The 22,731-nt window shown below is 52.7% G+C and overlaps 1 protein-coding gene across 15 annotated transcripts in view; it reads left to right on the plus strand.

The window, feature by feature from the left end:
- The window catches only part of tmod (tropomodulin), a 63,001-nt gene that overhangs the window by 16,349 nt on the left and 23,921 nt on the right, over positions 1–22,731 (plus strand). Inside the window, exons 1-2 of one of the 15 annotated variants that reach the window (XR_003113259.1) lie at positions 4,202–4,480; positions 4,857–5,092. The exons of 13 other annotated variants lie outside the window; for them this stretch is intronic. The gene's annotated coding sequence lies outside the window, so the exon portion shown is untranslated. Of the gene's footprint in view, positions 1–4,201; positions 4,481–4,856; positions 5,093–14,292; positions 14,478–22,731 lie in introns of those variants that run through there. One more of the 15 variants, XR_003113263.1, reaches the window with a different exon arrangement.

Here is a 22,731-nt window from a genome sequence, read left to right on the forward strand (position 1 = left end):
AGAGAGAGAGAGAGAGAGAGAGAGCGAGCGAGAAGGAAGAAAAAACGAAGACTCCGCTAAAATTAGCGAACTCGCGCGGAAACGCCGCTCGCAGACGGTTCTCTCGTATTTTTAGCGTTTAACAGACGAGCTGATCAATCGCGCGTGTCACATCGCCATCGTCGCATCGCGACCGGTCGGCCGGCGCAATATACGCGCAGTAATTTTCCGCTTCAATCTCTCTCGCTCACTTTTCGGTGCTGCGGTTTTTCCAGCGCGCAATTCGCGCGAGCCATCGCTCATAATTTAACCGTGCACCGCGGCTGGCGCCAATAATTTCTATCCGTTTTCATCTTTCCGCGGAAATGTAAATCCGTCGCGAGCCGCTCGCGGCCGCCAATCTGTGTCAGATCGAATTTTCATCGCCACCGCCCCGGCCACTGCGACTCACCCCCTCTATACAGGGTAGTCGCGCGGCGTCTACTCGGCTGGGTGCACCAGGGGAAGGAAATGTATCGGCGCGCAGATCGATGTAGCACAGCGCGGAAGAAAATTGGGTCCCTCCGAGGAGGAATCGAAGGACCCGAAGCGGATCTGTCGTGTCGCGACCTGTCGTCTAACGCGAAAGCACAGCGCGCGGGACGTGCGCGGCGAGCTTTTAATCGGCCTGTATCCATTTTATGCGTCGCGTAGCGGCAGTGCCGTGGATAATTCGATTTTTCCCGGCGCAAAAAGGAGACCGCTCTCGCCGGGCGGAATTGCTTGTTGCCGGGCGCGCGCGATTGTTCTCCGCCGCGCGGGTCGCATATTGAAGCCGGGGAACATTCGCGCGGGCAATCATCGGACAATCGACGTGCGAAATTAGCTCTTTAATCGCGCAGGTGATATCCCCGCGGCGGCGGCGATGGCGGCGATGGCGGCGGCGGCGGCGGACGTCCAAAGAGAAACGTTTCACCCGCGCCGCGCATAAATTGCTTTCCGAAATAGCAGCGATCGATGCGCGACCGGATCTCTCGCGTCGCGAGAGATATCGTCGACGGCTCGTCGTCCCCAAATGCCAGCGAAATTTGCATAACGCGCATTGCGAATGTCTGCGCGATGTCCCTGTCGATTTGATCGCGCGTCTATCGCGCTTCTATGAGCGAACGTGAAGCGCGTGTGTCGCGTATCACTCTCCGGTGTCGTTTGAGATGAGTCGCGAGAGTCAAAACGACACAGTTCGTTATCATTCGGCGAATAACCGTGGCTTCATGAATCGCCGATCAAGCGCCCATCGTTGCGCTTATCTCGAGCAGCGTCGATCCCGGCCAGCCGAATGGCGGGCGATTCATCAATACGAATCTGCGATTAATTATATATGTTCCCGCTCGAAGATCGTCAACGATCGTAACGACCGTGCGAATTATTCATCATCATCGATCGGAGTTTGCGATAGAAAGGTTATGATATAAGGTTATTTGCTTTCCTTCAGTTTATGAGACTCTTGTCAATTGTTGAACGTCTTGAGCGTTCATTCGTCGATATTTTCGACTCGTGCATTTTTGAGTATTTGATTTGTGGAATTACGCGAAAATGTCGTTTCGCACCGGCGTGTGCACGTCCTGTTTTTCTACACGTGCCCCCCAGCTTCCCTTTCGATCGAACAATCAGCTCGTTATTACTGACGGAGTAATTGCATCATCAAACGACAGTGCTTCCGCGTGCGAGTGCTGAAAAGCTTCGCTCGAGTCGAGAGAGCTTTTCTGGCAGCTCCGCGACCGCGACCGAGGGTAAAATCGGGAACAGCGTCTTCTTTGTGCTAGCGATACGAGCTTTTGGCAAGCTTTTGCACCATCTGACGGTTCTTCCGGAAGAGTTTTCGCACGGACGCGGACGGCTTCCAAGCTCGCGTGAAAGCTTCCAAATGGTGTCGCCATCTGTCCACGGCCAAGAGACATCATCTTTACAAGCGCGACGAAGTCATTTTATCGGGACAAAACGCTCGTTATTATCGCTGCTATCGATGATATCGGCTGGGGCTAATCAAGGCTCTCTACCAAAGATAATAATTACAAGGTAAATTTTACTTAAATCCTGCGAATTCGCGGTACTGATAAGATCTCGCGCCGCGTTCCAGCGTCCAGTAAAACAGCACGTTTCTCGAGAAATTTGTCTCATTGAAGGTTCTCGCGATTCTCGCAAAACCGAATTTCTCGTGCGAAATGTCGGGAAATGTCGAAAAGAGCGCCGACTCTGCGATCGTAGCCGTGGTAGCAGACTGGCAAAACTACTACATCGAAGACTGACCAAATATTTGGCAAAATGAATCAGACGAAATGTCGGTGATTGCACAAGCCCGGTGATTACAAAATGACTGGTCGGACCGACGCGACTTCGCCGAAGCGAGCATTCAGCGCGACGTCGCGTCCGACGCGTCCGCGAAATATGGCTCATATTATAGCCGTTTATTGTGTACTTATGCTCGTCACTCCCGCGTCCAAATAACTCGACCAGCGTGCAAACACGATTGAGCGATCCGGCTTTGCGCGCGCGTGTTTGCGCTAAATATTAAACTGCGCGCCGCATGTGGGATCCGATCCGCTTGCTCGGTCGGTGCGTCGTGACGATGCCAAATAAATTTCGCGCGATTTAGCGAAAGGGCAACTCGCATCGGGGCAACGGCGACGGCGGGATTTATCACGCGACTCGAGACGCGCGTATGCGACGCAGCGTCAGCGCGTTTGTCGTTCTTTCGAGCGCGCGAGAACAACGCTGTTTCCGTTATTTCCACCTCGGCCGCGGAAAGGGAAACAGAGGAAAAGGAAGAGAGAGAGAGAGAGAGAGAGAGAGGGGGGGGGGGAGGAAGACGACCGACGTTGGTCCTCGCGAAATGTCGAGTTTCGCAAGCGTGACTTTTGCGCAGCTCCTCCTCGTCACGAGCGCGCTATCGTGCCCGTCGACCGTAGGCGGAGAACGAATTTTCCTCGACGTAGATTGTTACTTCGACTTTGCCCGTCCCCGCTGCGGAAGCGAGGCCGAAGATGATGATGACGCGTTCGTCCGGGGGGGCGGGGGACGGAAGCGTGTGATCCCAAAAGAGCTTCGTGCTCTGGGAATTTTCCATGCACACGGAGAAATTGCCGATTCGACGTCAATTCGGGAAACGACGCGACGTCTCTCTGTTCGCGAGATCGGAAGCATTCGTCTAAACGTTCAGCTGCGTTAAAACTCCAATTGAACAATTGAGGACATTAGAGAAAGCACCTACACGAATATTCGCGTCCCTCCAGCCAAGCTTCCGACACCACTTCGTTTTTCTCTGGGAGACGGAAAATTTAAGAAAATACACCGCGGCGGAGTGTCGTTTCTTCCGCGTGCGAACGACAGACCGAGACCGTCACGCGATCTGTACTCGAGCTCGCTTTGCAATTAGAAGTCTGCTGCCCCCTTCTGGGGGATGGACTTTCCCCCGAGATTCGGAGATTTGTTTTCCGAAAGTTTTCCGAAATCCGAAAGCGCGTGTGCGCGCAACGTGCGCGCGGTATCCTCGCCTCTCTTCCACTCGTGCGTTCGTTTCCAAGAAAAATAGACGAACACGACGGCGCTGATGACAGATCCCGATATCTATGTATACTCGGATCCACGCGGCTCCTTCGCCACGGTGCTCCGTTTCCGCCGAGTTTGCGCCGGCTTTAGGAGCGCCGCAAAACAAATAGTCACCTATGTGTAACACAGGCACGGGCCGTGTGTAAAACATTGCAAAACCCGCTGCGGACTCGGATCGCGAATGCGCGCGCGCGCGATGCGCTCGCCTCGTTCGCAAGGAAGGCCGCTCCTTCCTGATCGAGGAGCTGCTAAACCGTCAATGAACCGGCAAGAGATCGTCCCTCGTCCTTCGAGCTCCCGTTTCTCGTTTCGCGTGACGACACCGCGACGAATCCAACGGGAGATTCCCTGAAGATCTGAGAGAGAACCTCAGGCCGAAGCGGGTTCTTCCAGCGTCGAGCGAGCAGGATCACGGAGAGGAGGAGGACCCGCTTCGCGTCGCTCGCGACGTGGCTCGTGGCGGTTTATGCGCTTTCTCGCGCGTGGCATCCGCGGGCCGCGGGCGTCGTCGTCCGCGTCGCGGGTGGCGGCCTAATTATATGTGTTTCTCCGTATTTCTGGAAGCGGTCCGCGCGGATGGGGCGCGGAGCGGTCGGCTCTCTCGTGGCACACGACGGCAGGCGTGTTTCCCGGCTTCAGTCGCGCGTGGTCCACCTCGAATCGCGCATATCTCGCGGGCTCTCACCCTACGAGAAGACAGTGTCTCTCGTTGGAAGACGTTCCTCCGGTCCGGCGTCGGTGCCACCAGCAGGACTCTCGTTCTCGTCCGAGCGGACGCTTTGCGACTCGTTGCCACGACTCGGCGTTGCCATCGCTCTCTCGCTCGCTCGCTATCTCATGAGGCGGGCGCGCGGGTCGAGAGAGAGAGCGAGAGGGCTCGGATCGATCTTCGGTTCTTCGATTAGATGCTCCCACTGCAAGTTGCTTCATTTTACTGTAACGTATCTCGCCGCGAGAGAGAGAGAGAGAGAGAGAGAGAGAGAGAGAGACAGAGAGAGAGAGAGAGAGAGAGAGAGAGCTTTGCGTTCCCCGAGGTCGCGCGCGGAATCTTCGAATCGCTCCGACGCTCCGACGAACGTTGTCTCTTCAATTGTCTCTCTCTCTCTCTCTCTCTCTCTCTCTCTCTCTCGTCTAGGAGAGAGTAATCGAAAAAATTTCATCCGCGGGCGTTTCGGCTCGAACGATTCGTGCAATTTCATTCGGATGAAGCGATGATTTCGGAACGATCGGTCCGCTTCTCGACGACCGGCGGGATTCGGCGAGCTGTATGATGATGATGTACGAACTTGCAGAATCCTTCCTGACGCGACGGAGAAGGATAAGCGAAAGCGTTTTTCGCCAAGTGTCCGCCAAGTGTGAAGCGTTTAGGGAGGAGTGACGTTTAAAGTTGTGCGAAGCGTAACGCCGCGACACGAGAATCATGGCGACCACGGAGGTCTTCCAGGACTGGGATTCTCCCTACGAGAATCTCAGCACGATGAGGACCACCACCACGAGAAAAACTACCACGACCACCACCAGAACGGAGGTAAGACTCGGCAGGATTAGAAAGGGAAGCGTGCCGATTACCTTCGAGCTGTTTATCATGTAATCCTCCGGCTTCGCAGTCCTTTCGCTCGACTTTTGAATCCCTAGGCCCCTCTCGCTCTCGATGCCGCCGGCTCTTCTGCCTCGCGAATCGCGAGATGAGGTCATCGATTCATCATTCTGTCGCCCGAAGGAGAACGTCCTCTGTGTACATTTTCAAACTCCCCGATCAGGCAGGATGAGAGGTTCACATTGTTCGCGTTTCAGGCTTTTAATGCTTGAGACTTTCCATCTCACGTCCGTCGTCCTCGATCTTCTTGAGCCTTCAGGCCTCCTTAGACCCGAGACCGAACCCGTATATTATTGAACATTTAGTTTGCTCGGAAAGTTCTTCGTTCCTAGTAAGCGCTTCGCTCCTGCGACGCTCCTGCCAGAAACCGTCGCGCGTTTCTGCTGCCTGTATATAAATCAGGCTAATCGCGAATCTGCACGCCTGTCAAGCGGAGGGTAAACACGCGCGAAAGGGAGATTTAGGATGTCCATTCGTGACGCGGGAAACTTCCGCGATTCGCGTCATGATTAGGCCGGGAATGGGTGGAAAAGCCAAGAAGATGCCCCTTTCCTTGGCTCGCCGCGACTCGCAGCGAGCGAGAAAGCGAGAAAGACAGCGAACGCACGTAGTAGCTGCCGCGCGGCTAGCTCGCGATTACTCATCGAGAGAGTTTACGATTTTCCGCCTGTTTATCCGCGAAGCAGCTCCGCTAGCGGCCTTGGATCCTACCAGCCGTTCTATAAACGCGCGAGAAGCTGCGTCTCCACGAAGAGGAGACGCCGTTTTTCGCTCTCCGCGCGAGCTTCGTTCAGTTCCATTGTAATCGACCGGCGGTTCACGCAGGGGCAAGAGGTGACACGGAGATGTGTGAACCGACGGCTCGATTCCCGACCTCGTTAGCGTTCACCGCGGCGACCGAGGCCGCGCGCGGAATGTTGGCATTGAAATCTCAAAAGCGATAGCCGCATCCGGCCGGGGGCCCGTACAAAAATACGCCCGATATAAATAGGGCCGATAAACAAAAGCAGCGGCGGCTCGCATGCAACACTCGGGAGGACCGAGCGATCGCGATGAAGTCGCGCTGCGGTGCGGTGCGGTGCGTGCGTGCGTGCGTGCGTGCGTGCGTGCGTGCGTGCGTGCGGGCTGAGCTTTTTACGGAGCTTTTCATTACCTATAAAAATAATCCTCGTTGCTGTCTCTGCGTTGTCGCGGCTGCGCGGCATCTGGCCGTGCGCCAGGTGGCGGGATAAAAGCTACGGTGAAAAAAGGACATTGCGCAACGTGCCATGATGATGATGATGATGATATGACATCCATAATCCCGGCTGCGCTCCTATTCGCGACTTCGTCGTCGTCGTCGTCGTCGTCATCGTCGTCGTCGATTTAGCGCGCGCCGCGTTTCACGAGTTTTCCGACTCGTCGAGAGCCGCGCGGGGGGCTGTTCATTCAGAAGCTCGGCGCTGGTAATTGAAAACGTCGCCTTTACTTAGTCTCTCTCTCTCTCTCTCTCTCTCTCTCTCTCTTTCTCTCTTTCTCTCTCTGTCTCTCGTCGATTTGCCGACCTCGCGGCAATTTCACGCGCGAAATCTCAAGTCCACCGAATTAAACGCGTCGCGGTTGTGTTCGCGTGGAAATTCGTACGCCTCCGTGTTGTTGAGTGAGAGAGAGAGAGAGAGAGAGAGAGAGAGAGAGAGAGGCAGATCGACCCGGCCTGTGTAAATCTGATCGACATATTTCTCGGATCTCTCCGGAGCTCCTTCGGGGCTACAATGTTGCTGGGGTTTTGGCTCGGTTTCATCGCCTTACAGTGCGTGCCCTCGTCGCGCGAGTCGCGCGATTAATCACACCTCGCGGACTCCTCCGCGTTCCCGTCCCGTCCCGTTGCCGGTGTGTTTCGTAAAATTACGCGAGAACGCGGCCGTTCTTGAAATACCGGCGGCCGGCCCGATCCGTTCTTGAGATTCCATCCGTGACGGCGACGGCGGCGGCGGCGGCCGATCGTTTCCCCGGTTTGCGTATTTCGCACGCATAGGTGTTGCACTTATCTCGCCGACCTTACGTCCCCCCCGGACGTTCGACGATGTGTTTTCGCGGCGAAGACGACGGATTATTGGCGAGCTGCTGTGAGACGAGCAAAACGAAGTTCCCTCGAATTCGCGCGCGCACGCGCTCGCGAAAATGCCAGCCGGACGGACGGGCGAGGATCGCGATGAGAACTTTTGATAGTCCGTTAAAGCGGCTGCCAAGCCCGCGATGACGCGGCTTATAAATTATCCACGGGAGATTAACACGTGAAGAATTACGAGCGCACGATACAAATTGCGATCTGTCGTTCCTCTTGACGAAATCGCACTTCGCTTTGGCGCGCCTCGATACGGCAGTAAACGTCCGTATTGGGACGCACGCTCGCGCACAATGCGAGCATGACAGTCTCGCGCAGCGCGCTGCGTCGTGGCCGCCGTGATGAGTCGCGCGCGATTTCGCAATTCGCGACGACAACAGCGGCTGGAGAGACGTGGCCAATGATACACCTGCTACGTCGTGTACGTCTTGACGTTTCTTTTTTTTTACTGTTATTGAAGCGTGATTTATTGACACACTCTGGGATAGACTCGCGTAGACCAGTCAGGGGATTGCAAAAGTTTGATGGATCGTCGGCGATTCCGCTGGAAGAATGAATCGCTTCGCGGACAGACAAGCGAAATCAGACAAGCAGAAAAGTGGCGGAGAATGAATAACGATGGGGGCTACTTTGATCGGTACTTTGTGATAACACGTATCGTTTCGCATCAACTGCGCGCTTCGCAAGCGAGAATACATTGAGAGATGAAATATGCACGTTCCAAGATTTTTCAATATCGACTTGATATTCGATGCACGAAACACGTAGCTAAAAGTTCGGCCAATTCTCGTCACCCTCGATGACCTCGCAGTGTACGAGGATTTTCCGCGTTTTCTAATGTTACCTCTCGTGCATGTAGACGTAAAGTTGAAAATCACAGGGGACTTCACTTGCTTAAATGACAGCGGAGGCAAACATGACACCTGGTATTCGCGGAAATACCTCCGCGAGCGAGCGAGCGGGCAGCGCGACAAGTCCTCGCGACTTTACGTCTTAGGAGAGAAGAACGCTCCTTCTCGCGCTCGATGCGCGGAGCCCGCGCGTGAGTTACGAGAGAGGCGACATAATTCAGAAGCAGAGCGCGGTAAGGGCGAATTTTGGCAATTCGGGCCGGGCGTCGTAGCGTTGGGGCCGGACGTGGCTCTCTCGAGAATGATTTACGACGGATCTACTAATCCTGTAGCCGTCGGGTCGCCTCTCTCTCTCTCTCTCTCTCTCTCTCTCTCTCTCTCTCTCTCTCTCTCTCTCTCTCTCTCTCTCTCTCTCTCTCTCTCTCTCTCTCTCTCTCTCACTCTCTCACTCTCTCTCTCTCGTCCAGAGCTCGATTCTGTAACGTGCGGCCACTCGCTCGACTCTGCCAGGATCATTTCCGCGGCGATTTCCTCGCCGCTAACTTGGAAATCGTAAAGCCGAGATTGTCGCTGTGGCGCTCACAATAGAACACGTCGCGGGGAATTGGCAGTTCCGATGTCGTTTACCTCGCCGCTCGCAGCTCGCCGTCGATCCTCGTCGTTCCTCGCCCCCCGAGTCGTCTAATTATAAATTTCCGACTTTTCGTACGGCGCACTCCGAAAATAGAGATTTCACCCTTCGCTCTTCTCGCGCAACTTTTTTTTCACAGTGAGAGAAAGAAAGAGAAAGAGAGAGAGAGAGAGAGGGAGAGAGAGAGAGAGAGAGAGAGAGAGAGAGAGAGAGAAGGAGAAAGGACAGGAGAGCTTTCTAATTATAAACCGCGAAATCACTCTGTACACTTGTCGTCAAAAATAAAATCCCAGAACCTCGCGGTCTTCGGCAGAAGCCGAAGGAGGGGACGGAGGCAATTTAAAAGTTTCTTCACCTCGCTGTCGGTCGTCGTTTCCGCGGGAAACTGTCGAGGAAAAAGAAAAAGGAAGTAAGGCACGCTCGCGGATAAAAAGTTAAGCACCCCGTTGACAAATGGCCTTGAACTTTAATCGGCGATCGGGGAGATCCAGCGCGCGCGTCCACCGGTCTCGCCGTCCGGGCACGTCCTGCTTTTTGGACTCGCAATTCTCCAGTGGAACTGGCGAATTCGCCAACGAAAATATTGACGCTGCCGCTCGTGAGAAATAAAGAGAACCAGATGCTCAGCGTGCGATCGGACATGCGGCCGTGCACAGAGCTGCCGGCGACGTTCGCACGGCTGCGAGCATGATTTATTCAAAGCGGTTCCCACGAAATTGTTCCACGCCGCGGTCGTCCGCTGCGAATCGACCTGCTTCCTTCGGGATAACTTGATATGCGCGTGACTCGTGTTTTTACACACACACGTGCGCGCGCGCGCGAGGCATGTGTCAATGATCTTGCGGCTTCACACACGCAAGAGGAGCAAGATGGGAAGAAGAGACAGACAGCAGAGAGAGAGAGAGAAACGGAGCGAGACTCTTCCAGGAGAGAAACGCATGCGTTTTCTAATCAGCCGTGTCGAAAAGAAAAAGAGACGCAATCTCTAATCGAGCGGAAAAAGTGATCGTTCGATAACTTCGTCAAGGCGATTAGATCCTAACAGAGAGGCAGCCAACCGTGCCGTTTCATCCGATCGGAAACGTGAGCCGTAGATAATCCCACTCTCTCGCTCCCTCTCGCGCGTTCTTCGCATAAATCGTCGAGATCGCGAGACGGCATCGCGCGAGATAATTGACTTCTTCTCAAGACGACGAGAGAAAGTCCTCAAGACCTTGAACGTCCGTAAACGTCGCGCCGGCTAGAAAATTTGCTTACCTGCGATACGTCGGTTTCTTCTCGCGGCCGGCGGCGCTTCTCGCAAGTAAACCTCGGGGAACGTCAGACGTACGCCGATTTGTTTCCAATTTTTTATAGTTATTTTTTATGTCAAAATATGAAGAAATCTGTTATCATTTTTAGCTTAAATTAATGTTTTCAATTTTTTCGAAATTTTTCAAGTTTTGCACAAGTACACAATTTTATACATTTTTTAAAACAATATTTCTTAAAAATATATATATCTGATTTGTTGAAACTTGCACCTGTCACCGATTATGAATCAGAACCATTTTGTAAAATTCAAAATGGCGTATCTAATATGGCTGACGTCATTGTTGAAAAAGTGTTCAATTTTACGCTACATTCGACGTTGGGTAATCTTTCGGCTCACTATCCGGCAAGCAAGCTCATTTTAACGTCAAAATTTGATAAAAATCGACAAGAAATGAAAGCAAGAAACTTGAGAAATTTCGAAAAAATTGAAAACATTAATTTAAGCTAAAAATGATAACAGATTCCTTTATATTTTGACATTAAAAATAACTATAAAAAAGTGGAAACAAATCGGCGTACGTCTGACGTTCCCCGAGGTTTACTTGTCAGCTGCGTGCGCGCTGGAAAGTGCGAGGACGTATTGCAACAAACGCTTCGATTTAATCGCGCGAACGGGACCGCCGCCGCGCCGGCTCACGTGTAATTAGCCAAGAAGAAAATGTGTGTGCGCTTTTAACGGGATGAAAGCGATGCCCCGCGACAGAGCATTGTTTTCATCCGCGGCTGCCTCCGACTTAGATGCGCCACGCGCTTCGATCCCGCCGATTCTCCTCTCTTCTCGTCCTTTCCCACCCCCGCGCAGCAAGCGGGATCGCGAAAGGTCACCTGATATTTGCGCGTTGATATTTCGCGCCGATACCTTACGGTCGCGTTTACTATCGCCGCTTGTGCAACTTATCGCCTCCGGCGGCCTTGGCGAGGAGTGCGAGCGACGCGAGCGCGTTTACGATTCGAACCTTTTAATTACTAAAACGACGCGGCGATTGCGCGAGCCGTCGTATCTTCATTGTCGCCGCTCAGTGTCAGCTCTTCTCTCCTCGTGCCGCTCGGGAACGTCTCTTCCGGGAAATCCGCTCGATTACGCGGCCCTTTTGTCGCGGCCGCACGTACACGTGCGGAGAGCGCGTTACACGGCTCGACCTCATCGTTAGTCATTATGGGATTCCCGTACGCGTGTGCGCGGGTGGGCCGTGGTCAGCGGATCGTGACTAAGCGGGCTTTTAAGTGCGCGACGGCGCGGCCGCTCGAAGGGACAAAGACGTCTGTGCCAGCGACAAGTCTTTGTGGGTTTCTCAGCTAGGAATGGCTATGCGGATGGCAGCGGTTCGAGGCATTTATGATAACTCACCGGCGATGTCGCCGACAGGGACTCGTCGAGGAGGCGACGCGACGCGACGCGACGCGACGCGGCGCGGCGCGGCACGGCGCGGCGGAACGAGAGACGCGAAATTGCGAAGTGACCCTCTCTTGTTTCAGTTTCGTCCCTCAGAGCCTTACGCGGCGCCCGCGCCGTTCGAAATTCTGCTAAGAAATTAGCAGCTTTCCCGGAATTTTAACCCCTCGCGCGCGCCGTAACGGCCAAAATGTCCCGCCAAAAATGTCGCAGGACGTTGCGGCAGAAATGTCGGGGTTTATAAGAAAATTGTGGCTGCCGCGAGGGACTAATCTCGGCAACTTTCGATCATTTTTTCACCGTCCTAATCATCGCGCATGGCGTTTTACGCGCGGCGGCGTCGGGAGAAGCGGAGACGAACGTTCGGTGACGCGCGCAAGACGCGCCAATGGGATCTTCGGGCCGGACCCGGACCTACCTGCCAGTTAAGTCGCGCATAATAAGTCGGAAGAGTTGCCGAAACAACGCGGAAATCCATGAATCATCTCGAAATATATGCGTTTCTCTACGAGCGATTTGCGCGCGCGCGCGCGCGCACGCAGCGGCTGCAGCCGCGCCGGGCTTTTCGCGCGCGCTAAACTTAGGCCGCATTGACAGTCGCGATTATTTATGCGCCGTGGACCGGGGAAACAACGCACACCGGGTATATCTCGCGCGTGCCGGTCGGCCCGTGTCAGCGACCCCGGCCCGCCGCCGGTCCCTCATCAGCGGTTTTTCCGATCGATCAGCGCGGGATCGATAATACTCGGCCGTACTCGGCCGACCGGCGATCCCGCCGATCTATGTTTATCTCCGTCGTCGACGTCGTCCCCGTGTACGATGCCGCAGCTGCGATTGCAGTATGGAGCCTCGCGCGAGAGATTGATCGGCCGAGATTGCGAGGCGAATCCACCGCCGTCGTGTGTCGAAGTGTGGCGAAGCGCAAGGTCGCCTCTCGAAATACACCGGTGAATCGCCAATCGGGCGAATCGAAATAGAGCCGCGGCGCTTCTTTCGGTTGCGTCGTATTTTTGTAAGTCGGGGATGCGCGTGGTAACGACGTCGCTTCCTCCGCGACTTTCCACATCGTAGATCACCTCTAAGATCAAGGACCCGGAGCGGCGGCGGTGGCGACGACGACGACGTTCCCGTGAAAACTCACCCGCCGCGTGCCTCTCTCGCTATTTCGAGATGTTACTCTCGCCGCGCCGCACCGTCGAGAGACAAAGGGCTCTGGCTCTCAGCAGCCTTCGCGGAAGACGAAGACGAGTCGCCAGTTCTCGATGTATGCCCGTTGCTTCTCGGGACCAAAGGATGAATCGTTCCGTCGTAAGCGAGAGGGAGGCAAATTCCTTCGAGGGGGATTTTCACGGCGGGGGTGAAGCTCCTCACCCTTGCCGCGCTCCGAATTATTTTCCCCTCCGGTCGGTCCGCCGAAATTTAGCCGCCTCGCGAGTGACTTCGCGTCATCTTCCTTCATCTCGTGACATTTCGTGATTATAACATCCGTTATTTTATGTTCCCATAATTAATCGTAATTATCGTTTTATTTCCTCATACGTATATATAGCGCCGTCTATTTACAGTGAGTCCAATATTAACGGGGAAATTAATTTAAACTTTGATTTACTTTAACGTGGCGTGATATATCGCAGAAGATTCGTGGCGGATTAAAACGCCCGTTAAGACGTCCGTTAATTTGGATTTGACCGCTCGCATTTGGGAGTGACTGAGTGATTACAGTCGGACGTACAGGACGACAGGACGAGATCCGGACAAGCACTTGACGTCGCAAATCGCGAAGTCGCATTCATTTTTGACGCGACGCGCGGACTCTCGTAGGTTTCTTTCTCTCGCAGGCGCAACACAACAGTCGGATTGCAAGTCTTACATTACATTATTCACAAGCGCATGGGAGGGGTTTTATGGAAAATTCCATGGAGGGGTCGCGTACGCGCGGACGATCTCGACTGCATCTCTCCTGCATCTAACGGTTGATACTTATGTAGGTGCGATGAGGTCAGCCGGCGAATCCGTCAGATGATATCACGGCGATCTTAAGCGCGCAACGCGCTGTTTACTCGTCGGACAGAAGACGGTCCGGCGTGGAGATGAAAATGCCGATCGAGCGAGCTAATAAATACGTCAGATACGTCGGATGATATCTCGACGCGACGTCGGGTCGGATTCGGCCTTTGTACGCGGTAGAAAACGAAAACGCCGAGACACGACATGAGATCGATGCGCGAAATTACGAGTATGTCGTAATGACGTTCAATTATACTCGCGAGCAGATTACACGTTTCCGTAACTTTTCACTCGCTCGCGAGGAGCTTTCTTCGTTATCTCCCCGCGAGCGAGAAGATTCTCCATTCTTCCTTTGCTCTTTGCGAGCGCCCTGGCCATCCTGCAATTTCCAAAATCTTCCGCGAGAGAGAGAGAGAGAGAGAGAGAGAGAGAGAGAGAGAGAGATCCTCCGACGTTGAAATTGTCCTGCGCGACAAACTTGTTCGTTCATCGCAGGCGAGTCGCAACGAGCGGAGAGAACCGTGCACCGATGACATCATCGTCGCGCAGTAACCGATTACCGATGGCCATTTTCGAGCTTGTGGAAACCTCGGGGGAAAACTCGTGTCCCGCCGTGCGCGCGCGCGCGCGCGGAAGCGGGTCGCAGCGCCGAAGTGAAAGTCGTTTGGACGCAATCGCGGCCGGTTCGTAGACTTCGCTACCCGCGCGCACAATACCCACTACTCGTCCGGCCGCGGTACTCTCATCGAGGTTCCAGCATAAAACTCGGTTGTTTAGTAGCACTCCGGAGCTCCGGTGACTTGGCTCACGTGCTCCGCTCCTTGCTCTCCGCTCGGCCCGATACGGCTCTCGGTTCTGCTCGGTTTACCTGAGCAGGAGGAACGCGTTACAAACCGCGCGAGTCCAGAGTCTCTCTCTCTCTCTCTCTCTCTCTCGTAATCGCAGGAGTGCCTCCTTCTTTCGGCGAGTCGCCTTGTGCGCGCGCGATCTCTCGTTACCTGCGGCCTACGCATTGCGTAAGTACGCCCAGCATCTTCGCGCTCTCTTCGCCGCGCGGCGAAGAGAGGAGTCGCCTTTTATAGCGCTGGCTCGGCGACGACAATCGGCCGAATTTCGCGCGTGATCGAGTACGCCGCGCGATTTATCGCCTCGAAGGTAATCACCATGCTCGTCCCGCGTCGCTGCGGAAAAGCGGCAAGATTTTTCCGCGGGGAAGCAGGCGTTTCTCGATGTTCTCTGTCGAGCTGCAGAGACGCGGCCGAGTTTCGAGCGAGAGTTCCGGGGCGTCATTTCGAGCGTCATTTCGGGCGGGAATTTTTCGCGGATCGTTCGCGTGGCTCTCGAAACACGCCCGCGGCTTTGATAATGCCGCGCGTCGCTGCGCCGTTGCAGCCCGCGGGTAAATAGCGATCATTCGGGTAATGCGTGTGCTTTGCGTGTGGCGCTCGGAGAAAATGAGCGAGTGCCACTAATTAACGATCGGCCAATATTTGATCAGCTTGCGGGTACATATCGCCGATGCCTAGGTCCATTATTGTAGTCATTGAAACGATATAATATCGCGGCTGCTCAATTGTTCGATCAAACAGCCACGTCCGTTAATTACACACGTACACGCATGTACACACCCCGGCCCCAGCGAACCGCGCTTCTTTCTCTCGACCAAGTTGATTCAGACGGCTTCTGTGTGCGAGCGTGTCGCACACGGTGCGAATATCCAGTTGTCGTTGCGACGCGAATTCCAGTCGAGCGCGAGCGGAACAGAAGTTCGCTCTGTGTTAATTCGCGGCCGAGCTCGGGAGAGCTCTCGGGCTGTCGGTCTCTCTCCCCTCGATTTCGTCTCTTGCAAAATTCTCCGGGAGGGAATCGAGGATCTCGAAACGCGCGTGTATTTTCAAAGGCTTCGCCGAAACTTCTCCCGTCGAGTAGGATTTCATCGATCATCACGGGATGAACGATCGAAGCTGCGCGAGTACGCGAAACGCGCGATAAAGCGCGACGCGGATTATTGCACTCCAAGCGGCAAGTGTCGCGTGCGCCGCCGTGCATCGGATCGAAAATAACTGGAAGTGATTCCAGCGAGCACTGACCTACGATACCGCGCGAAGGAGCGCGCGTCTTCGTCATCGTCACTCGCGCGAGCTCGACGACGGGCGATTCGCTCGATTTGCGGCAGCGAGCGTCGCAGCGAGCAGGTGGCATTAAAAATCGAGACGCCGCCGCGGCGAATGAAAATTACCGCAACAGTCTTTTCACCGGGAAGTCGATCGAAGCGCTGTGGATGAATATTCACGCGCTCCGTCGAGCATTACGGCGGATGGAGCTACAAATTGTTACACACACGCGTCGTGATCCTATCGGTGATTAAATACCGAACGAAGCTGGCGCGGCCTCCGCCGCTTTTCCTTCTTCCTCCACGGACAAACGCGGTTTGTCAAACGCGAATGCTTGTCTATGTTTCGCAAACAAAAAAGGTATCGTCCCGACTTAAAGGGCGACAAATTCGGCGTGAAAGTCGCCGAAGGAACGCGTCGGAAGTGGCTTACGTAATTAATGTGCTTTCAGCCGACGCACACTGCGTGATCTCGACTTAAGGCGAATCTCTGAGTTTAGTCGCGATTTGACTCTAATTTAACCCTTCCGTTTCACATCCCGATTTAACAGCGAGATGTCTTTTTAATTGGTCGTTCGCTACGTCTCTCCTCGGCTACGGATAATCGTCTTCTAAAATCTACGGCCGCGCGCGTCGCCGATCTAATTACTAACTGGAGTTTCACATCCGCCGTGTTTGTCGCTCGGCCCGGCTGAAAAGCTGACACGATAACCCAGATTGCGACGACGGTCGTCGTCGTCGTCGTCGTCGTCGTCGTCGTCGTCGTCGTCGTCGTCGTCGTCGTCGTCGTCGTCGCTGTCTTCGTATCGATACACTTTCACAATCGCTGTAGCGCTCTCGGCGCTTTCCGCGCACCGGGCGATTTTAATTCGCACGTCCGCGCGCCTCTGGCGAGCCGCCAGCAGGAATCTGTTTGTACACAGATAAATAGATGGGCGAATCGAAAGGGAGGAAGAGAAAAGGAGAAAGAACGAGAGAGCTCAAGAGGAAGCTCGGTCGAGCGTCGAGGCGCTTCCGGAGAAGCAGGCCGGATCGAATCCACGCGCGAGTTACCGCGCGGAGGAAAATAATCCAGCGGGGAGTACACAACGACGACGATCGATTTGCGATAAATGATTCGCGTTCTGATAAATCGCGGGACATTGTGTAACATGGTCCGCGTCCGCTTGGCACACGCTCGCGGCTCGCCTCGCGTCTTTTTCCTCCTCGCGGGAGCGCGAGACGACCGAAGATCGCAAAGCGGGAGCTGCGCGCCAGATAAATCGCGCCGGAGAGTATGATTTACGCGGCGATCGTCGTCGCCGTAGTCTCACGAGCGCTTTGACTCGTGAGATCTGTAACGGTTATTACTGTTATTACGGGGAACGCAGCAATTATGCGGCGCTCGTTCGCGCGCGACCGAACTAACGACGCCGCGCCGACGACTTATTGAAAAATTAGACGAGTCGCGAGCGGCGATCACGGCAAACGCGGAGAGAGACGCGCCGCGCCGTTCCTCGATCGACGAGCGAGAACACGGGCTCGCGGGCCGCTCCAGGTCATTGAACAATGTCTCCTGACGCCGGGCTCCTCTTGTTCGCCGCCAGCTGGTAGACGCGCGTAAATACCAGCGACGGCATAGCCGTTGCGTGGAAACCGTTGCGGCTCTACGTTACGCCGCATAAAACGATGTTTAACGACCGTTACGTCGCAAACGAACCTTAAAGATCGTTTGACTCGAGTACACACCGAGCGCGGCGGGCGAACTCGAGCGGTGGGGAAGCGCGGTGTCCGAGGCAAGTTAACGTCTTCCGCGAGCGAGTTTACGTATGCAAAAGTCCTTTCGGCACAGCCGCTCGTCGCTGGCTGGAAGAAACGCGGGAAACGCGCGCACGGTCTTTCGACTTTTCTCACTGCTTGGCGGCAGTTCTTTAGACTTCACAGTTAGCCTTCTTCCCGAAATCCTCGGTTTTTCTCCTTTTCTTCGATACTTTGATCGTCGTGCTGATTTTCGTTAATTGCTCCGGAGCTCGACGAAAGAGTTCGAACGATCGAGGTGGATTTTGTTTTATATGTAAATTAATGAAGCGAGGACGATATATAGCGCGGCGGTCGGCGTATTAATAATCTCGCCGATGAGTCTCTCCCTCCCCGATTCGGCCGACTGCCGACATGTATTGGGTTGGCAACTAAGTGATTGCGGATTTTGTCGACAGATGGATTTTACACTTTCTTTTGTTTCGTTAACGTGTTCAAAGTACCTAACCTATATTTTTTTCTTATTGTTTGGACTTCTACCTTTCATTTAGTACAAAAATTATATCGATTAGTTCTTTAGTTTTGTTTTTATCCCAATTTAAAAATGGAAGAGCAAGACGTGCACTTCAGACATATTTAATTGTATTATTTCCGAAAAGGCAAGAACGCATCGCAAGCACACAAGAAGTTATGTGCCGTATATGGGTATGAAGCCTCGAAAGAAAGGCAGTGTCAAAATTGGTTTGCCAGATTTCGTTCTGGTGATTTTTCATTGAAAAATGCTCAACGATCTGGCCGTCCAGTTGAAGTCGATGAGACCCATATCAAGGCCATTATCGATTCGGATCGTCATAGCACAACACGTGATATTGCAGAGAAGCTCAATGTATCGCATACGTGCATTGAAAAGAATTTAAAAAAGCAAATTAAAAATTTTGAATTTTCATTCTTATTTAAAATCCGCAATCACTTAGTTGCCAACCCAATAATTGGCAAAACAAGGGAAACTGAAAGAAGGCGATTTACGGCGGAGCCCGTATCGTCTCCTCGTGGCCGACGATGCGCGATGATCGGCGCGCAGCCCTCTTCTCACTTCTCGCGTCCGCCAGCTGATTAGAGAGAACCGCCGACGTTATTCCGTCTGACCGCGAGAGAACGAGCGAGACGGCCGCGACTTGCTTTCCCGTGCTCGCCGAAAGGAAAAAAACTTGTTGCCTTTTTCATCGCGCCGCACCGTCGCCGTCGCGGCAGCACATTTTTGTCCTACTTGCTCTCCTCGCGGCGCCCCTTGCCAACGGGCTGTTGGAAAGTTTGCAAATCGGATAGAAGCGGGAAAATGAAAAGTGCCGCGGAAATCGTGCGAGACCGCCTCGAGATAGCTCGAGCGACGCGCGATATCAATCTCTGCCGTACTCAGCACGGCAATTAAATCTCTCGTTATCCTTCAGTGTCCCGTGATTTTGGCCATCGTCACGACACGGCGCTTTGGAAATCAGCATGAAAATATCTCTCGAACAGATGCGATTTATCAACGAGTACGACTCTGGTATCTCCGCGATCTCTTTGCGCCTCACGATCGCCCGATCGGAGACGAGCGAGAAAAACAGGGAAACATATTCGCCGGTCCCGCGCGCCCGCGTGAAAGATGGTATATTTTTGGTAGCTCATTCAAGTCGCACGAGCATCTTCACCGGACCTCATCCGAAGCTCGCTGTTGTTTATCCCAGGCTGCTTCTCACGCTTGTGCACCATCGCGATACGTAGCAGCAGATGATAAACGAACCATCCCCGGTCCGGAGCGCCTAAAATTCATGATTAATCGACCGAGCTGAAACCCGCGGAAATAATCTCTCGTTTTCACAATCTACAAATCCCGATAAACTTGGACATGTAGACAACCAACAATCCCGGACCCCAAGATGGACGTCCGCTATGCGCGTGAACGAGGGACACTTTTACGGGCTTCACTCGCGATTGCAAGTTCGATCCGTCCGCTCAAGTGCGGACGCAGTGGACCTTATTTCAAGACCCTAACAATGAATCACGATTGCCGCAAAAACTCGGGGACCTCGTCAGGCACTAAAGAACCCAGGGAACACATAGTATCTACCTGGACAGATAATCTGTTGGGTGTCAGGGAGGAAAAAGCAGAGAAAGGAACATGAGAAGATGAAGCCGAGGAAGATGAAAGAGACGACGAAGAAGAAAAGACAACCGATCCGAAATCGCGCGAAGAAGCGGACCGGAGGGAAGAAGAGGGACAGAGAGACCGGAGCTGAGGAGGCGCCGAGGTGTTGAAGCGGCGACGCCCGGCGAGTGCAAAGTGCTAAGTTCCTCGTGGTCGCAAGGGTGGAGTCGTTATTAATGCGGGCCTAGGTCACGGGCGGCGAGATGTCTTCTCGGTGCCGGTTGGTTAGTTCGTAAGAAGGCCAGTGGCCGCGCTCTCTCGCTCGCTATAAATAATCGCGTGCGCGGGTATGTCCAAGTATAGCTCGTTGGGAGTGTGCCAGCCTGCTAGGAGGCCTCAGCTATTTTTGAGGGGCTGTCGCTGCTACTAGCGCGCTACAACGCGACGGACACTCCGATCGCGACTGTCGACGGAGGATGGCCCCGCTGTCTCCTTCGAGACGGACATCAACGTCGCGTATATCGCGAGCCCGTCGCCACCTCCTGGCCCCCCGACTCCCTTCTTCTGATCATCATCATCATCGTCGTCGTCGTCGTCGTCGTCGTCTTCCTCTTCTTCTTCCTCCTTTGCTTTTCGATATCAGCCCTCCTCCTCGGTCCCACTTCGGTCTCTTCCTCTCGCGGTGACCTTGAGCACCTTCAGCTGTCAGGTTGATTATGTCAATGCGAGGCTCTGCGGGTTACGTGATGATGAAGAGGAGGAGCAAAAAGTCGGATGATGATGTCGATGCAAGCGGGAAGGCAGGCGGGCAAGGAGAAAGGAGAATAGCCGGTTTTGGCAACTTGGAGACGCGCGACGGTTTCACGGTCGCGGTTGAGAAACGAGGACTCTGAGAGCTCGATCGCCACGTTGATGACACACGATCCTGCGGATTGCTGGAAGCGCGTGGGCGCGCGAGGAAAATTTTATCGAGGGAGACGGGGAGTCTCGGCGGGCTGAATGAATAAATTACGGTCACAAAGTGGAATCCAAGTTGCTAAAGAGACGCGTCAATGCGCGAAGAACCAGTCGAGCGATTTCTTCATCTCCGGCGCATTTTTCGTTCGAAAAATACGAAGACGAACGAAACAGGCACGACGAAGCAAGAGCAAGAGGTACGGTCACTCGTCGTTGGGTAACTCGTGTCAATTTTACACAGCTGTATAACAATAATAATCATTTATTCATTAACGATTAAAGGAAGGAATGTGTTTCAGTTATATAATAAGAAAGAAATAAAATAGTGTAAAGGTGGAAGTAAAGAGCGATGGCGAAAAGTGAATAAATTCGAAGACGGGAGAAATTAACACGTACGCGCGCGAGTATATAAATAGATGAATAAATAAGCAAATGATTATATATATATAAATAAATAAAAAACAAATAATTACATATAAAAAGATACAAACAAATAAAAAGAAATATATATAGGGTGTCCCATTTAAATAATAACTACCTCAGGTATCTCGGAAAATACGAAAAAATGTTTCGGACAAAAGTTGCATGGTTTGAAGGGAGATATAAAATACCTATATCAGCTTGTTTAAAGATGGCGCCACTTTCGAAATATTCACTAATCATTACTTTTCTTAAATGGAAGCCCCAATCTTTTATTGTACTAGAACATTACAAGCGCGCGCTACGCGCGCGCCATTTTAGCTTATTCATAACAAAGTTTAGAATAAATATTATAAATCAAAAATAATATCTGGAGTATAATATAAGTTCGATAATATCCGACTCCAACATACAATGTATCAGGCGCATACAGTTTGAAATTCCATGACATATATTTTCTGCATAGTAACGTGTAACTGTATAACCAATGAAAATTTCGACGTTTAACATTTTTATTCAAGACCATCTTAAGCTCTCTCTCTCTCTCTCTCTCTCTCTCTCTCTCTCTCTCTCTCTCTCTCTCTCTCTCTCTCTCTCTCTCTCTCTCTCTCTCTCTCTCTCTCTCTCCCTCCCTCCCTCCCTCCCTCCCTCCCTCCCTCCCTCCCTCCCTCCCTCCCTCCCTCCCCCTCTCTCGCTCTCTCTCTCTCTCTCTCACTCTCTCTCACTCTCTGCCTCACACTCTCCTCTCTCTTACACTCTCTCCCCCTCAAACTCTCTCTCCCCCTCTCTCTCTCTCTCTCTCTCTCTCTCTCTCTCTCTCTCTCTCTCTCTCTCTCTCTCTCTCTCTCTCACACTTTCTCATACAATCTTTCTCTCATATCGTCTCTCTCTCACACTCTCTCTGACACACTCTGTCACTTACACTCACTCTTTCACTCTCTCTCTCTCTCTCTCTCTCTCTCTCTCTCTCTCTCTCTCTCTCTCTCTCTCTCTCTCTCTCTCTCTCTCTCTCACACTCTCTCTCCCTCACACTTTCCTCTCTCCCACACTCACCCCTCTCTTACTCTTCCACTCTCTCTCACACCCTCTCCCTCACACTCTCCTCTCTCTCACACTCTCTACTGTTGTACACTCTTTCTCATTCTCTCTCTCTCTCACACTCTCTCTCCCTCACACTTTCTCTCTCTCACACGATCTCTCTCACGTTTCCCTTCCTCACACACACACACACACTTTCTCTCTCAATCACTCTATCACACTCTGTCTCCCTTTTACACACTCACATACTCTCCCTCTCGCACGCCCTCTCTCCCTTTTACACACTCACATACTCTCCCTCTCGCACGCTCTCTCTCCCTTTCACATACTCTCTCTCTCTCTCTCTCTCTCTCTCTCTCTCCTCTCTCTCTCTCTCTCTCTCTCTCTCTCTCTCTCTCTCTCTCTCTCTCTCTCTCTCTCTCTCTCTCTCTCTCTCTCTCTCTCTCTCTCTCTCTCTCTCTCTCTCTCTCTCTCTCTCTCTCTCTCTCTCTCTCTCTCACCCTCTCACCCTCTCACACACTCTCCCTCACACTCTCCTCTCTTATATTTGCTTGGGGTATTTAAAATGGAACACCCTGTATAAATCCAATTCTTTTTATCGATTTATGTATGTTTAAAATTTTAATCTTTATATATATTATATTACACGTTTATATTATATATCATGTTACACTATAACATATCATATTGTACATAAAATATATTTTATATATTATGTAATATTACAAAAGGATGTACTAAAAATTAACAATCAAAATGCGTTTAAATATGAATTTAGTGTTATTATTAGTTATTATTTATTCTATCCATTTTAATTTAATTTTAATCAAAAACGTGGTCGCCTTTCCTGACCACGTGCTCGTCGTCCTCGGTCACG

This window comes from Harpegnathos saltator, unplaced genomic scaffold (genome assembly GCF_003227715.2).
Source record: "Harpegnathos saltator strain DR-91 unplaced genomic scaffold, Hsal_v8.6 scaffold401, whole genome shotgun sequence".
NCBI classification, from domain to species: Eukaryota; Metazoa; Arthropoda; class Insecta; order Hymenoptera; family Formicidae; genus Harpegnathos; species Harpegnathos saltator.